Below are 19,044 nucleotides of genomic sequence, written 5' to 3' on the forward strand. Positions count from 1 at the left end.
CAGTCGCCTCTCTGAGCTCGAATGATCATGAGCATAATAATTAAAATTGCACATAATATTGTCCGCACTGCGCAGTCGCGGAATTATTATGGCCATTATAATTGATTCTTTAATTACCATTCTTATCATTCTTAGCTTTTTAATTAAGAAGGTTAGTATTTTCAACAATCCGTTGTTTCCTTTCATAGCAGAATAAGTGTGACTGCTCCCCTTCATATTCATGGAATGCGAACGTTACTGTAAGACTTGCTGTGTTAATTTGTACCATTATTAAATTTAGATTTTTTGAGAGACGTATATTTATATGATAATGAATATATATTAACCAGAGAGAAAACTTTCACCATTCACCGCTGAAAAACAGTGATTTATTTTTTTTAACCCGGGAAGTATGATTATCATCCAATCTGAACTTTGGAATTATGAGCCGCTGTTCTCAAGTTTGAATTCTCAATGAGCTCCTCACTCCGGCCCGACTCCGGATTCATTATTGCGCTCAACTAACTCAACTCTATAATTGGGCCTTAATGAGAAATGAATAAGGGTTCCTTCGACATCAATGATAAGCAACAGTCGTGCGTGTGGTTCCCTCCTCCTCCTCCTGCTCCTCCTCCTCCTCTTGCTCCTCCTCCTCCTCCTGCTCCTCCTGCTCCTCCTCCTCCTGCTCCCTGCTCCTGCTCCTCCTCCTCCTCCTGCTCCTCCTCCTCCTCCTAGCATTTATTTTCAGATGGACTTGAATCTGAGGTTTGACTTTGTTTTAATTAATTTTGAAAACTCCGTGAGATATAAGAAGCATTTTCTTTTATGACTATTTCGTAAACTGTTTAATAAATGCTAGAGCATAAAGGTTGACTTGTATAAAGGAGAGAGAGAGAGAGAGAGAGAGAGAGAGAGAGAGAGAGAGAGAGAGAGAGAGAAAGTCCAATAGACAGAAAATACAACAAAGTTCCATTAACAGATGCAGTCCTGGACGGGAATGTATAAATAAGCAGATATAATACAGTATATACAGATGGACTGAGAGTAGGAAAACGAACCTGCTGGAAGGGAGGGCAATGAGAGAGAGCCCCTCGCACAAAGACACCTGCTGAGTCATGACCTGAAATGATCATGGCAGCTGATGGCTATAGAAATGCGGATGGCAGTCAACCATGGCGGCGATGAGTGACGACGAAGGTAATCTGCCACTAAGGGGAAAGAGCACGCGACCCCTTTTTTGGTGGACGTCGTCCGAGGGGATTCGTTCCAGGGTGCGGCTGTTCCTCTCTCTCTCTCTCTCTCTCTCTCTCTCTCTCTCTCTCTCTCTCTCTCTCTCTCAGCTTAGGTTGGTAGTTCTTTTTATATGCAATTCCACGCAGGAATGGACGACTGGAAAGGGAATTTAATTGATCCAAGGAAAACAGTTGTTCGCCACCCCTTGGTCCTGTGTTTAAGGTTTGGGGGAGACCACATCCCCCTTTTCAAGGGGGAATATGAAGCTCAAGGAAATGTGTATTTTAAATGTGCATGATTTGCGCAGGTTTACATACTGTTACAGTTATGAAGTTAATTGCCATAGTTTTTACGAAAACAGAGTAAATAAAGAATCGCAAATATCATTACCCTCCCGAGCTTGGACTAGATATCCTAATTGATTTGTCGAGCAATTAGCCTCCAAACGCAGACGTACCTTGTTCCCTTAACTGGCTTTCTGTTAACGTGAGTCATATTCAGATCAAGTAATTGCCGGCGTGGAGTAATTCCCTTCCAGGTCCTTCCTCCCGCCAGCCATTGCCTCAGGAGCCTTTGCCATACGAAGCTAAACCTGTGATGCTGTTGGTGAATGATGGTGATTCAAAAGCGAGGATCAGATATCTATCTATCTGGAGAGCAGCTTGGTCAGGTTAAGGATATCAGGAGATGTTATGTGGAATTGTTAGGTTAATGGGAATATCCGATGTTTTCATAGTATAGTGAGGTTTCTGGGAACATTTAAAGATGTTTTCATTGGTTTTACAGTTACTGTTTGTGTGGGATGGGGAGGTTAATGGAAATATCAAGAAGTTTTCGTGGAATTGTGAGGTTCATGGGGATGTCAAAAGATGTTTTTGGGGGATGATGAGGTTAATGGGAATATGAGATGCGTTGGTAGGATGGTAATGTAGATAGGAATGGGAAAATGTGTTTGTAGAATGGTGAGGTTAACGGGAATATAAAATATTTTCTTTGGATTGCGAGGTTAACTGGAAAATTAAAGCAGTTTTTGTGGGATGAAAAGGGTGCTGGGAATGACAAAAAAATTGTTTGACAGGTTGTTGGATGAAGGTTTAAGGGTAGGATCAGCTATTTTGTTGAATTTGTAGATTATTGGGAACATATTAATATGGATATCAAAAGATATTTTTGAGGGATCTGGAGGCTATTGAAGATATAAAATGTTTTTCGTGGATTCCGGGGCTAATAGGAGTATTCAAAGGGTGTTCTTGAGGTATTTGCAGTTTATTGGGCATATCAATAGATGGTGTTGTGGAATTGCCAAGTTACTGCGAATATCAGATATTTTTAATGATGTTTTCTTGCAATGAGGTTGTTGGGAACTTGAAGAGATTTTTGGGGGGGATCGCGAAGTCCTTGGGAGCCCCAGCAGATGTTTTTTGGATGGGATTTGTGAAGTTACTGGAATACCAAATGATGTTTTCATGTTATGTGAGGAGGTTGAGAATATCAAAAGATTTATTTATGTGACTTCGAAGTTACTGGGAATAGCAAAAGCTATTTTGGATGGATGGTTTGGTTAATGTGAGTAGCAAAATGAATATGTGTTGGATGGTTACAGGTCAATGGAAATAGCAAAAGATATTTTGGATGGATGGTTAGGTTAATGTGAATAGCAAAAAGAATTTTCGTTGGATGGTTAAGTTAATGTGAAAAGTACAAGATATTTTCGTTGGATTGTGGGGTTGATGGGAATATCTTATGTGTACTTGTAAGGTTAAGGGAAATATCAAATCATGTTTTGATGGGAAGATGATAATGGGAATATCAAAGGTGTTTTTGTAGGATTGGGGTTGTAGTGGGAATAACAAAAGTTTTTTTTGTAGAATTGCGAGGTTAATTGGAATAACAAAAGATGTGTTTGTAAGATTGTGAGGTTGATAGGAAAATCAACATATGCTAATGGCAGTATCCAGTTATGTTTTGGTGGGATTGTAAGAAATGGGGATCTACAAAAAAAATTTTTCGGGACGGCTATGTTGATGGGAGTGTCAGAGGAACTTTTCGTACTGTTATGTTGATAATGGGAACATCATAAGACGTTTAAATTATCTTGATTGACCGTCGACATCTACTACTAAAGGCTGGACGTCCTGCTTTTCACCAGGGAAAACTTCAACATTATTTCAAGAGTGATCTGAATTTTAGAATTGTGACCTGCAGCAAATGGAAAGCTTACTGCTATTTTCTTTTTAATTATAGGAAAACTGTGTGCGCTCGTGTATATGTACTTTATTATGCTCATTCATGATCATTAATTGTGGATATGCCCTCGCCTAGCCTTGGTTACGTGAAGTATGTAAGTTGCCCGATCGAAGTCAATTCAACCCCTGAACCCCCTTTCCCCCTTGTGGGAGTAGGAGTGGTATAGTCAGGGAGGGGAGGAAGGGTGTTTAAATGAAGGACGTTTCTGTGAAAAGACGACGGGATCACCTTGTCAATAGACTTGCGAAGTCGGTGGCAGTCAGTACCGTAGGTGCAGACGCAGCGGCCGAAGTGGTCGCTTGTAGTTTGGTCCCAGTGTTTTGCTTGCATGCAGGCACGCATGCAAACTCATGCGTGAGACTGGGGGGTTTTCTGATATTCCAGAGCTTTTTTGTGCAGTATGAAATAATCATTTCAGCCAGATTGTCTTCATAAAAACTTAGTGAATAAAACCTCTTTTCTCGTAACCTGAAAATGCCATCAAGAGTTATCGTACGTGAGGTGCATTAAAGAAAAAAGTTGTAATAGAAGAGATTTTACGTAATGACCCGAGTGACTGTTTCTCTAGGGAGGAAGAAAACTGTAAATTGAAGCCCGTGTCAAGGAAAGAAAGTGGTTCATCCTCGGGAAATACTTAGAATCGATATTCGTCTCGTCCTCTGTTCTTCAAGTAAGTGGAAGTGATGTCAGTGGTGCCTTTCTTATTTTTTTTTTTTATTTTCCATATGGTAATTATTAACTGTCATTGGTGTTTTTTAAGTACATGTCTTTATAACTTTAATTTTGATTTTTTATAAGTTTTTTTCTCTCTCATTCCTCTCACTGCGGTTTATCATTGTTATTTCATGTTTAGCATTTTGCCTGTAGCCTGAAAAAGGAGTGTGTTCTCGTGATCAGAGGAGTCCTGGAGTTTATGTTTCATCTAACACCGTCACATGCAAGTGGCATGAAAATGAGAAGAAATGACATGTATGGCATTGATGACTTAATTTTTCTTGTAATTGTCTTATACATTGTGAACATTCATTTGGCCACTTTTTTCAAGTGAAATTCGTTACTGACAAATGGCCAATGCACTCTTTTTTTACATTTCTTCCTGAAGTTTTTGATGTTTTTGGCCTTCCCATTGGAATTAGGGAATGAAATATTGAAGTCCGTTTTTAGTGATGACTATTGTAAAGTGTCAAGTCAATGGACGGTAACAATATTGCGTAGAATGTTGTTGCGTACGTAAGATGAAGGATTATTTTATAACAGAGGTCATCCCAGTTTACTTTACAATTATAACCTCTCTCTCTCTCTCTCTCTCTCTCTCTCTCTCTCTCTCTCTCTCTCTCTCTCTCTCTCTCTCTCTTATGTATATATAGTAGATAAATAACGACAAATGCCGCTAAAAAAGGAGAAACAGTTGGGTGCTGCTAGGCCTGTTGAATTCCTGTCCTTTACTTAGTAGTCTGCTAAATAAATGACAGGAAGTTGAAAGGCCTATGGGTTTGTGTATTTGATATATATATATATATATATATATATATATATATATATATATATATATGCATATTCATATCTATATATATGTGTATATGTATATATGTATATATATGCGAAAAAAATCACAGCAGATGCATCTTGACTTCATTAAATAAGCGAATACGATGATAGGAAAATGATAGTCAGAAATCCAAGCACTTTCGTCCTTACTAAGACATTGTCAAGGAACGAATGAAATACAGTTGGAGAAAAAGTTACCAGGTAAACAAAAGTCCAAAAACATGTATAAAATTAATTTTGTTGCTTATATTTGTCTACAACTTTTTTCATTATAAAGGCATCGAGTTTAAATAAACCAAGACTTAAATTTAGAACACTTCCATTATTTGACTTGATGAAACAAGATTCAGTGAAGCGCCTCAGCGGCGTGGTTGGTATGGTATTAGCGTCCCACCTCGGTGGTCGCGGTTTCGATTCTCGGCCATTCCATTGAGGAATGAGAGATGTATATTTCTGGTGATAGAAATTCACTCTCGACGTGGTTCGGAAGTCACGTAAAGCCGTTGGTCCCGTTGCTGAATAACCACTGGTTCCATGCAACATAAAAGCGCCATACAACAACAAAAACAACAAGAATCAGTGATATTCCTTTTAACAGTGTCACTACATGGAATTGAAGCTCTTGCTTGACTCCAGTTAATGGGATTATCTAAATCTCTCTCTCATATATTTATATATATATATATATATATATATATATATATATAATATATATGTGTATGTATGTATGTATGTATGTATGTCTGTGTAACTGAATCACTAAAGTTTGGAACGTGATAAATGCATAGATAAAGGTATAAGCCACGATGGAAAGTGAACACTGGAGTAGCTGCTACTCTAGTGTTTCACTGCAAATCACGAATAATATACAAGAAGGAAGATTTGTATAAAGACGTTTTATATATATATATATATATATATATATATATATATTATATATATAATATTATATATAATATATATAGATAGATAGATAGATAATATATATATTTATACATATACATATATATATATATATATATATATATATATATATATATATATATATATATATAAAGCGTCTTTATACAAATCTTCCTTCTTGTATATTAGCCGTGATTTGCAGTTTGATGTACCTTTGCCGTCATGATGATTCACGATGGAAGGGCCTTTTGAAAACCCAGCCAGGGGATTAAAAAACTTCCTTTTGAGGCGGCGCACATCCTCCCAATTAAATTCCTTGGCATGGTGCTGATGATGATGATGAAGAAGAGTTCGGTCACGATGGAGAGAAGCTTATTCCCCGGACCGTCGTCATTTTAAATGGGCAGAGTTCCAGACGCTGCATTTGTGTTGCTATGTTTTCTTGAATGTTGAGACTTTTCTGGGGTCATGTTCGGGATTCTTGTATGATGTCGTGGAGGGAGTGCAGGATATTAATTAGGTCAGGATGAAGATATATTTATTGACTCAAAGGAAAGGTCATAGCGGAAATTCTTTTATGGGGGGTCACGTGGGAGTCTGAATATTAGGTCAATTGGGGGCTTTTATGTGGTCAAGTTTTGTCTTGTTTTACTTTGTTATGCTAGGAGTAATTTGATAGGATTGCTTTGGGAGTTCCTTTATGGTATTTATGGTAGAATACTTTCATACAGTCATAGTTGTAGTCTTTAAATGAACTACCAAAAGGGGTCATTATATGGGGTGCCTAACGAATGAGGATGTTTTTGCACGTGTTATTTCTACCGAAAAGGTATTTTCTAGTGGTTCTCAACCAGACAATTTTGGAAAAGGGCTGCGGATGATGACATTGTGACATATGGTGAAAGGGTGCATGGGCCAAAAATGATTAGAAGCGCTTGAAGCTTTTATTCTGAATATTGAATAGAGAAAACTCCAGCTTTCTGATTTGTTTAAGAGAAGTGTGAATATGGAAGTTTTGCTGTCTTAAGATCTTTTTATGTTTATTTACGGCTAACGTCCATTTACGACGATCTCCATTTTTCTTAGCTATCCGTAATAGATATTGTGGTGTAAATATAAAATTCTCTCTCTCTCTCTCTCTCTCTCTCTCCTCTCCTTTTCCATAACTGTTTATGATTATCTATCTTCAACTCTGCCACCCAGTGCATAACATGTTTATCGTAATAACGAATCTTTCCTCAGTGTAATGCCGACGAGAGATGCAGCAGCACGCACGCATCGCTGGCGACATATATAAGCGTTGGTCGATCGTCCCGAATGTGGTTAAGTATGATTAAAAGGAACTTTTCCTCTCCTCTCCTCTCCCGCACTTCCCTCCCTGCTCTCCTAGAGAAGCGGAGTGTCATGTTGAGATCGAATCGGTTCAGTTGGGAAATAGCGAAGGTTGATCAGAGCGAGTGCTTCGTCACTTTGCCAGTCGCTAATGGAGCAAAGGAGTTCTGGGTATTGAATGCAAATATGTAAAAGCTCATGATCATGATTGCCGTTGTGATTTGAATGTAGAATTTAGGCCGAAGGCCAAGCACTGGGACCTATGCGGTCATTCAGCGCTGAAATGGCAATTGACCGTAAGAGGTTTGAAAGTTGTAACGGGAGGAAAACCTCGTAGGTGTACTATGATCAATTGTTAGGAAAGGGTGAAAAGTAAGATGGAAAAAAAGAGAATATGAAAGGAGGTGCAGTAAAAGGAATGAAAGGGGTTGCAGTTAGGGGCCGAAGGCACGTTGCATAGATACTTAAATAATGCCTACACTACTACCTTCCTACGTGGAACATTTTTGTGACCGAAAGTCATAAAGTCCAATTTAGGCGTCTGTATATTGCCGCCGTTTCCTCATGGAAATGTCAGACTATGTTGCTGCCTCAGTCATTGTCGATGCTAATGCCCTTAATGGGTTGGTCTCAGTGGGCACTCCGTTGGCTAAACATATTCAATATTCGAACTAAATGGGGTACCATGCTTAGAAGAAGATTTTTTTTTTTTCCTCGCTCTCAGGGCACCGAAGTTCGATCTCAATGTTTCTTCGCTCCGGAATCAGCTCTTATGATCACAGCATCGAACGGGTATACATGAGGCTTTTGTGGATCCATTTCAACTGTAGGGTATATACTACTACCTGATGGAGTTTGTATTTCACCCTTTGAGTACACGATCATTTGTGCAAATCTTATATTGACATAGATAGGGATGTTAGTCCTCTATAAAATGTATTTATTTAGCTATTTAGCGCGTAGTATGATGATTTTGTTATCAACGGTAGCCTGTTTTTGTATATTTATGCTCAAATATATAACCCCAAATTCTATTTACTATGAATGTTTTTTTTTCCCTTTTGCTGGAAAAAATGTGAAATTTGGAGCATTCTGTAAATGTGAAGACCTGAAGTAATTCGATTTTCATTGAAGAATCTTCATTGAGGGTCGTGGTTTGTTGAGTTGCGGTTGAAGAGGAATATGTACTCGTTCTTCCTCATGATATGAAAACATCAGTACGAACGATTTTCATCCTTTGAAGCTGGAAGCAAATACGAGAATTCTGAAAAGGGGAACGCTCCGGCACGCACCCACGGATTGCCACATCAGCCGCAGAATCCTATCACGCAATTACCTGGCACTGGCTACATTTGACAGTGCATCTGCAAGCACGAAACCCACAGGTAGCACGTAGAAGTGAAATATTTATGCAGAAATACTGTATATGCCTCAGAGGTCGACAGGTACTCCTTTTTATTTTATTCTTTTTCAAATACACACTTTCGTTTTGTGGTCCTTCTTTTTTCGAGCCTGAGATTTTGTCTTTGTGTGGCCGTTAACTTGGTGTTTACTGAAAGGTCATGCGACGAGTTACATGCCATGAAAAGACGGCCAATATATGGGTTGTGATTGGAATTTACGTGTCTTATTTCGCAAGAAACGGCGGATTTAGATTTCTTCATATTGAGACGTGAATGAATCCATGAAATAATGATGTTTGGTGTTGGAAACATTACGGTCGTTGGGAATTTTTGAGTTGTTTTGAGGAAGTCGTATTCGGTATAGTTGTTTTAGGAATACCCACATTATTTTGATCATGTTAGCTAGTTTATCGTGGTATGACCGTATTTTGTTTTGACGCATTTTCAACATTCTATACCTTAATTCTGGATGGGAACTAATCATATGTTAAGGAAATGGTTTATTTTGAATGTAAATACACTATGCTGCAATATTAATTCAGCAGCGTATCTGTAGTTTCTGAAGTCTTCCTGAAGGATGCACCTTCGGGTAGGATTATCGTTGGACGCATCTTCATTACGAGAAGACAGAATTTGATTGTCCGCCTTCCAAAAAATGGGGCCGGTTGATTATTGTTGTTATTGTTTAAAAAATATCCACAATTATATATAAAAATATATTTCCAAAATATGTTGTTATTGTTGTTAGAGATGGCGCTTTGGACGAGGTCGAAAATTTGCAGTTGAGTTTGTGGATATTTATCCAGTAAATTATTGTGTGACTAAAAGGTGTCAGAGAAAACGAGTGCTTATTACATTTGTATAACGTTAAATAGTGTCTGTAGCATGACGATTATTAGGAGAGTGCTATACTGTGCTGACTTTGTTATTTATAATGTTCATGTATTTGTGAAAGAGAGAGAGAGAGAGAGAGAGAGAGAGAGAGAGAGAGAGAGAGAGCAAGCTCCTTGTATATTGCATCACGTGCCTGTTTGACTTCCACTGTATGGATTTGGAAAATAGCAGTTTATTACAATTGCATAATGTAAAATGTGTCGGTAAAATGTCGATTAATAACAGATTGCAACAGTGACAGGACTTTGTTCGAAAGAGATATCTCAGCTCCTTACACACTCATCACGCATCTTTCGCATTTAATTTGAAATTAAGAAAGGGTCCCTTAAAATTATTTGATGCTTAAAATATTATATGAAAACCGGCAATATGGAGATTGTTGAATAATGGACGCAGCGTGGCAATTGATTTTTTAAAAATGTGTTGTAAACTTAGTTGTGTTATTCAAATGTCTTATAAATTCTTATTTTGATTGCTGTGTGCCAGAGTAAGAACAAGAAAATATTTTTTCTAAATAAGAGAATTTAAGATAGTATACTGGTACCTTGTGCTTCTTTCAAGTGTAATACATTAAATTCATTCAATGGGCCTGGCCTGACTTTAATGTGCTATGAAAATGCAAGTGTTTTGGAAATTCATTCGCTTATGCTTTGGAGTTTTACGATATGCTGCTGTTGGTAGCGATACGCAGAATTATGCAAGAGATATCCAAAGGAGAGAGAGAGAGAGAGAAGTTGGGGGGGGGGGGGGGGGGGGGGGGGGTTTAGTGGCACATACGTTGATGTTGCCTGTAGGGTTTGTTCTTGTTTAGTTTCTTATGTTAGCAAGGTATGTTTACGCGTGCGCACGCCCTTGAATCGCTGTAATTGGGAAAAAGGTGAATTGGCCTACTGTTTCTTTTAAGATCCCAAGGACAGATACTCTTATATAGCCCAGCAAAACTTAAATTTTCGTCTGTGCAGTCCTTAAAGCCTTGCTAAAGAATTTTCCTTTATAGTTTTTCAGAATAGTAATAGCCTTGTTTTGCTTTGCATCAAAAATAAGAAAAAAATGACCTTGTCGTTCTCATCCTCCAAGAAAAGAAAAATGATAATATAATATCTGCTAAAAACTTCCACTCGTGAATGGACTCCCCTAAGGCAAACTAATTATTGTATATTTTCCCTCTGAAGGAGAAATGAGCTTCAACAGCGATAGAGAGTCAGAACAGAATTGCTGTCTTGAACTCTCATTACGCCGTTAACCTTTTGTATGGTCTCCTAACAGAAACTAATCTTGTAGGGTCCATCAACAGCAGATTTAACTAGGGCGTGTTCATATAGAAATTAAAATATGTTCTTGTTTGTCCTGCCAAAGGATATTTATGTGATGGATTTTTCCAGAAATGGATAATTAACTCTATTGTACAGGAAAGAAGATTTCTTTAGGAAGCTAAAAAGTTTCAAGACGCCGTCTGCTCTGGAATTGAGGCGAGTCGAGACGTTGACTTGACTTGATTTTTGGTCCAAAGCATATGAGAACAATGAGTGCTCTTTGGCGACATAGAAAGTAGCTGAATTATTCGGGAATTGGGTAAATGTTCCATCTAGTTGTCTGAATAAAGTTATGCAACATTTGATTTCTCCATTTGAGTTTGAGATTCATTTTCATAAGCCGTGTTGGCATCGGTAACTACTAATATGCTGCTTTTCTGTGAGAAAGTGGACCTTGTTGTGTAGTTTCTTTGGAATGATTTGAAAGTCCAGTGCTGTTTTCCTGCTATATGTTTCAGTTTTCGTGCAGTAAATGTCTGTGGCTTGTGTTGGTTGGTCATTTTATTGCTGGGTGTGTCTGGTCTTGTCTTAAGGGGGTCGGTAGAAAATTACGTTTGCTTTATGAATGAATCGCTTTCTCAATTATATGGTGTCAGGATATCTTAAAGACGAAGGCTGCTTACGAATTACTTCAGATTCTTTTTCCGGGAAATCTGGGGAACAAATTCTTAAGGCTTTTAAGAATAGGAATATCATGATACCTAAAGTAGTGAATGTATGAAAGTGAGAACGTTGGTTTTGTATGTATGATAAATTTCTATTCTGTCTTGTCTCTAATTAATAAAGCAACAAGAAAAGGAATTTTATTGCCTGTTTCCCATTCAACTTTAAATTTGAAGCTGGGCACTATATAATGGATTTAATTTTGAATGGAATTCGTTGAAATTGCCCCACTTATTATCCCAAAATTGTAGAATATCATCTGCATATCTTATCCACAGTATGTTTTTGGTGTTTTATTGCATCTATTACTATAGTTTCAAAGTTTTCCATGTATAGTTTGGCTAAAATAGGGCTTAAAATGCTACACCCAAATTTTTGCTTATAGAATGACTCCCCGAATTAAAATACGTTATTAGATACACATAATTCAACTAACTTTATTATTTTGTCAAGAGCCAAAGGGAAATTATCTGAATAGGGGCCTAATTATTCCCTCAAAAACTGTAAAACGTCCTGTACTGGTACTTTTGTGAATAGGGAATCTACATCAAGGCTTAAAAGTTTTATGTTGTGAAGTGGTATATGTGCTTCTCTGAATTTGTGACAAATACCCTAACTAAATCCCTAATTAACGTCCAACAAAAGCCAATCCCCAAAGACACAGCAAACTTACATCGGTTTTACAGGAAATTCTCTTCCCCAGAGATTAATGCAACATGAAGGGTCAGTTAGGCATGAACAACAGAGCTCAGCTATTTTCAACCATATAAATAACCATAACCACAGAATAAACTGGAGAGAGAGAGAGAGAGAGAGAGAGAGAGAGAGAGAGAGAGAGAGAGAGAGAGAGAATATGTAAAGGGGGATGTAAAAAAGACGCTGAACAGGCGTGGTGGAGAAAGGAAATGAGGGTGGTTCTTCTCTGCAATAAATATCAAGATCTCAAGAAGTCGCTTTTGGACTCCTCCTAGATGATGTTCACGCTTTTTTCTTCCCAATGTCCGTTTTTTATGGTTATTTGAAAATATTGCTCTTGGCACAGAAGCTGACTGCCTGGCTTAAAGGCAAGAAAAATAATTGATTTTCTATTCTAAAAGAGACTGTCAGCATAAAGAAATATAGTACTTTGTTTCTTTGAGTTAACTTTTGTTAGAAATTAACACTCAATTAAATCTAGCCTTATTTCAACAGCCTCAAAGTGCACATAAATTCAAGTATAGGTGTGTATTTGTGTGAGAGGGAGAGACGCATTAAATGAAATCATTATAATGTTGACGTGGATACCTTCATTTGAAGGTATTGTACATAAACCTTGTGGGCGGAATTGACTTACAAAAGTGTGGAGGAGGAATGTCGAAGAATTAAATTTTCATTTTCCATTGTGCAATGCCATGACGCAAATCTATTGTCTTCTTTATCTTCTTTTTATTCTCTTAGGTGGTGTATTGTTTTACTTCTACTGTTCTTACTGCTATTTCTATTCCTTGTTGTTCTCCTTATCTGATATTTTCCGAAGTATTGAGACATTGCTTTCGTGTTAGAATTAAAATTCAGTAAGAAAGAAGAGAAAAAGAAAGGTAAGAGGGATTGTGCATTATCCACGGGGCGGTGGGAGGAGATGGCATATTGACCCCAAAGTTGACATTTGCCTTTATAGAAAGTCTTGCCTGAAGTCTGAAAATCGTTATTTTTGGGGTGTTCCAGAGTCGTGGCTCCTTACTGCTGATCAATGTGCAGTGTAGTCCTTCAGTTGTAGTTTTTTTTTTTTTATCGTAAAAAAAAAAACTGCGTGACTGCGCTGCTGTTTTTCATTATGACAAAGAGGCACAGCCTTCGGGTTTAATTTTGTAATGCTGTCAGATTTTATAATTTATTTAAGCTCTCTCTCTCTCTCTCTCTCTCTCTCTCTCTCTCTCTCTCTCTCTCTCTCTCTCTCTCTCTCTCTCTCTCTCTCTCTCTCTCTCTCCCCGTGACATATTGAGGAAATTCTTATCTCCTTGTCACTCGAAGCCAGTTGTCTTATACATAAATATCTCTTAAAACCCCGAAATGCATTGTACTTTTTAAGGTTTATTCTGAAGCATTACAATGCGGTGCTTAGTCAGACTGCATTATTAAAGGGATCATCTCATTCCTGATCCTCCCACACCGGTTTTGACATTTACAAAGTCAGCCACATAAATTTCGAGTTGCTTTGCATTAAGATGATAGTAAAATGTACAGTTTTCGGCTTTGACCTACGCGGGGTTGTGAAGACGCCCCAACCATAATTGTCAGTAACCCTGGTGTGAAGTCTATGGTGGAAACCCATAAGGTTTAGATGTCTTGAATTCGCGACAGTTTATGTAAAATGAATATCCGATCCCGCATTCAGATTGATTGGCTTTAGTCCTTAATAAGTTATTGAGATGCTGTATCGTTATATCAGTAACCTTTTCGGGTCATAAGTGGATTTGATGGCGCTTGTGAATGCGTAACTTTCGTGGGCCTTCGTTGTCGGTGATAACTCGACTTGAGTGAAATATTTCCAATAAGAAAGAAACATAATAAGAAAGTGTCATTCTGTCACTTTAAACCAAGTGCATATTCACTTGGTTTTGTGGCAGGCAGAACAAGGCGTCTTCACATTTTTGCGGTTTGATGCATTTGAAATCTAAATGGGTTTAATAGTGCAAAATCTGGTCATCGCCATCATTATAAAACTACTCATGATGGTAAAGTGTTAATTATTACCTACATGAACGTATGCTCTGTAGAAAACCTAATGCTGCGATGAACATTGAAATATAACGACAATAATGAGTTATGACGTTAATTGCAGCATTGGTTGTATTGACTGCAATGCTTTTTGTTTTTAAGTCCCACAAAGCTCGGTGCTTCGTTTATTCCCCGGTAGCAGACTTCCAAAAATTAAAGATATTGTAGAAAATGTGACGTCGGATGCAGTTGAAACCCGTTAGTGTAGATACTTCATCGAAAGCAGCATATACTTAATCTAAAGTATTATTAGGCAGTATCCCAGCAAGATATTTCTGCCACCTCTTCCGTAAACGCTTCCCTTTTTGTACGGAGAAAAATTAAATGACTTGAAGTATAATACCAACAAGTATAGCACAGACTCGGAAAAATGCAGTCCACGGAGATGGCTGTTGAATTACTGCGTGGGGTAAGTATGCAGATGCTTAATTAATGCATTTTGTTTCTAACTTGGTAAATTGAAGTGTCGCAAAAACGCTCCTCTTTTCTGGCTTGGTGTGTCAGTCGCACGAAGTAGGCTCGAGGATCCAATTTGACCTCTGAAAACTCGATGCCAGTGATCGTTGATGTCTGCAACCTAGCTAAATTCAGCATATATATATATTTGCTTTATTGACTGGCTGTTTATTTATTTCTTTTTTTTCTGTTAATGATTGAATGTGGGAGATATTTGCCAGTCCTTTTCATATCATAAGAGTCTATACAATTCCCACATCCCTTCCCCTCCGTGTTTCTTGTTGAAGTCGACGAGTTTTTTCAAGAGAGACACTTTTATATTATCAATACCATTCTTCCTTAAAAATCGATTCATAGAATATTTATTAGTCAGGATATTTATTGACATGAAAAACATGGCCGAGAGTATTCCGATAAGATTGATTTCACATTCGTTTGCTTTGCATTATATGCTTTTAAATCGATATGCAATATATTAAAAAAAATCGGAAGACCAATATTTTACCGTAATAGACAGCATTGTTTTCTGGCACAATTTAGTGCTGGGGAAAAAATGAATAATTGGGGATGTATTCGTACTATGGAAGAAAAGTGGCAAAATTAGGATATATATTATATATATTTATATGATTTTATGTTTATATCTCTGGCTTTTAATAGCTTTGAAGAATCCGTTTATTTGGTTTTTATTGTACAATGGCATAATTTTCTTCTCTAAGTAAGTTAGACAGGATTTAAATTATGTGTGCGGGGTGGCGGGGGAATGACTGGCAGTTGTTGCTAATTGAGTTCTTTCTGCTCTGGCATGTGTTATAACTAGGTAAATTTTACATCCTTTGGTTGAAAGTTTTATTTTACTTGACATTCCTCGTAATTGAGGTTGAAGTTTATATTTACACACACACACACACACAGTTACTACCAGGGAGTGGTAGTAAGTTGCAAAAATCAGAATAGATTGTGATGTCGGAAGTAGACACTCCCGTGTTATAATATTGTTCATGATAGTGATCATTAATCCAACAAGCACGTATAGTCTGGTGATTTTGCTGTTTCCTGGAGATTTTAAGCTTGATGAGCTTGTTGGTGGCTTTAATGCAAATGTTAGGAGTTGTTTAGATGTGAAACTGTCAGCGTGTCCCACTTTTATGGTGGTATTTTGACAGCTAGTGTTAGGCTAATGGTATGTTTTTTATATGTGCTTAGAGTTTCTTTCGTAAAACTAAGGTATAAATGTTTGTTGCATTGTTGATTTCTTTTGTAATTGTCTCCATACAGTAAAATTTGTGCTTGACATTCTCTCTCTCTCTCTCTCTCTCTCTCTCTCTCTCTCTCTCTTCGACGCAGTGAAGGGAGTGTCTGATTTGTAGTAACCTGTAGGTGCTAGAAATGACCAGATCAGCTTTTTTCATGAGGGCTGAGTGTGTTGCACAGAGTATAGTAATCGTTATACGCACCGACACGTGAGAAGATGAGAGGTGATCCGCGTGACTGTGAGTGTTGCTGGTTGGATGGGCCGGCCTCGGGTACTTGACCGGGATGAGGAAGGTGACTTTCATCCTGCCAGGGTACTTGGAGACGAGAGTGGTTTTTAATAGAATGGTGTATATATACGTAAGTCTGCTGAAGAAATCGATCTTTTTCATTGAAGTCTCTTGCTGTTGTAGTCATCAGATTAAATTATCTGTATAGTTTAACATGATTTTATGGTACTGTATGTCATTTTTATAATATATTTTTGTCGATCACGTAGTGTTCCTTCAAGATTTTGTCTTAGTAAAAGTACATCTTTAACAATTTGATATAAATACATATTTAACAATTGTTTCATGACCAATGTTGGCATGACATCAGCATGCTATTAAATTCTCTCTCTCTCTCTCTCTCTCTCTCTCTCTCTCTCTCTCTCTCTCTCTCTCTCTCTCTCTCATTTTAATTCGTAACCTCTCAGATTTCTCATGTTTATTTATTTGTTATCTTTTTTAATCAATCCATCCATCTGAGCGCGCGCGTTTGTGTTTATGTGGCCGCTCTTTCCATATGTGTGTACTTCATAACTATTTTCCATCTAATTCTCATTCCTGTCCGTCGTCTTCCACTTTGTTTGCCATTCCGTGCCATCAGAGGCAATTTGGGAATGACTCTTGTGGGGTCATGTGGTTGGGTTAAACACGATTGCCGGACATCCAGTGGCATTCCCTTCTATTCCCATGATTTTCCCTTCCAGTGCAACAATGTTTCTCGGTGAAATTTGTCTTTCGATTTTTCTTGACATGATGGGGTGATTGCATGAAAGGTTAGAAGGGGTTATTTGTTTCCATTTCTAATGTTGTTATGATTCGATTGCTCTTACTGCTACTTTTAAAACGGCTAACAGGAAGGGGACGTTTGATATATTGCTGGAAAAGAAATAAGAAGTGCCCACCCAAAGAATCAATAGATGTGTTATTGTTTATTTCTCCCCCGAATCATTCGCTCATCTGACTGGATGTGGCGATGCCCCGCGGCCACAGGATGTCGAAGGTCCTCCTCTGTCATTCTCACATTAAGCCATTTGCTTGGCACGTGTCTGGCTGAGCGCTCACCCCTCGAGCCTGCTTGTGAGGGGTGTTGGGGGGCCTCCGTATTATGTGTTTTGTATAAGTTTGGTCTATAGAGCAGTCTTACCCTCCAGCCAGCAAGGTCTTCAGAATGAGTGTCATTTTATGAGCCAAACGAATTTCTTGTTTGTAATGTGATTGAACATCCACTGGCGCAGCCTGGATGGAGGACTTCGCATGAATTTTAGGTTCAGATGTTAGAACATCTCTCACCGTCTACTGTATATATCGTAGGTGTTGATGATGGTATTTGACGATAGGTCAAGCGTAAAGGTTTCTAAATGAGTTGTTGGGAATGTTCCAAACTTGCGAGGTACAGAACGCAGGTGTTTACTTACTGGTCGTACCGTTGTGTAGGTTACTGTGGCATTTCTCCTCGATAGTCCTTGATATTGGCAGAAGAGAATGTGAATTGTTTGCGTGAGTATCGGCAAGAATTTTGGTTGGAGGTGTTAAGCGATGATATTTGAGTCAAGAAACGTTTTTTGTAATCATACGCATAGTATATGTTAATGTATTTATTTAGATTATCAATATTATTAGTTTGAACATTTTCCACACGATATAGCCTATTCTCTCTTGTGGATACCGCTTCAATGAAGACGGATGGCAGCTGCAGTTCTCTCTCTCTCTCTCTCTCTCTTCTCTCTCTCTCTCTCTCTCTCTATCTCTCTCCTTGGCTCACCAAACTCAAAAGTCTTTAAGTTGAGACAGGCTGTTGCCGAGATGGATGAAGGTTTATTGGGTAAAGGGATGAAAGGGGCTCATACTGGAGGTATGGAGAGACGCTTGAAAAATGCAACGAAGAAATGGGCTGTAATTTCCCCTGCCTGATTGAATGGGGCAATTTTGCAGATGAGACGAGAAACTTCATAACATCAGAGTTAATATTTGAAATCTCTCTCTCTCTCTCTCTCTCTCTCTCTCTCTCTCTCTCTCTCTCTCTCTCTCTCTCTCTCTCCTTGGCAGCTACTGGCGGCTTCTGATGAGCATTCTCACACTGACTGCTGGGTCGTTGGTAGATGCTGATGCTTGTTGCATTTTTTTTCTACCCCTCCTTCCGTGCCAGAGTACTTTTTTTCTGCATGACAGATACAGAATTTCTGCGTGCGCATGTGTGCAATAGATTCTCCTCTCTCTCTCTCTCTCTCTCTCTCTCTCCTCTCTCTCTTCTCTCTCTCTCTCATACACACACAATCAATTGAAGAGTAAGCCAAATACGACTGGAATCCTTATTACATGATTGCAATACCGATCGTCATTTTTGAAAGCATTTTTCATCCCACTACGATCTCTTCCTATGATATGTCGTAAAACTCACGGTTCCGTTTTATCATTGTGTATAAGTACTTGTAGCTGTGTATATATTGTAACACTTGAAAAAAAACAATACGATGAATTTTGTCGTTGGTTTGTGCGCACGGAAACGAAATGTCACTGATTGCCCAGCGTATTAGCATCCTTAAGGTCGCTGCTCCTTAGTTGCACACTCCCTAAAAATACAGGATGGCTGATGAGTGAGTAATGGAGCAGTGAGGAGAGGAGAGGTATGATTTCGCTCATAGTGCGCTTCTCCCTTGTTGGTGTAGTTGCCGACTAAATTAGGAAGACCTTCCCTGCCTCCAGACACGGAGGGATTCACATGTCAGGAGTATTTGACGATCGGATTCTCTCTCTCTCTCTCTCTCTCTCTCTCTCTCTCTCTCTCTCTGGTAA

General features: G+C 38.4%; 1 protein-coding gene across 1 annotated transcript in view; it reads left to right on the forward strand.

The window, feature by feature from the left end:
* Positions 1-3,716: 3,716 nt before the first annotated feature.
* Positions 3,717-19,044, forward strand: part of LOC135223654 (transmembrane and coiled-coil domains protein 1-like) — a gene marked incomplete in the record, with an annotated part of 392,453 nt that continues 377,125 nt past the window's right edge. The window contains 1 exon segment of the mRNA XM_064262306.1: positions 3,717-4,129.

This window comes from Macrobrachium nipponense, chromosome 10, assembly GCF_015104395.2.
Source record: "Macrobrachium nipponense isolate FS-2020 chromosome 10, ASM1510439v2, whole genome shotgun sequence".
NCBI lineage: Eukaryota > Metazoa > Arthropoda > Malacostraca > Decapoda > Palaemonidae > Macrobrachium > Macrobrachium nipponense.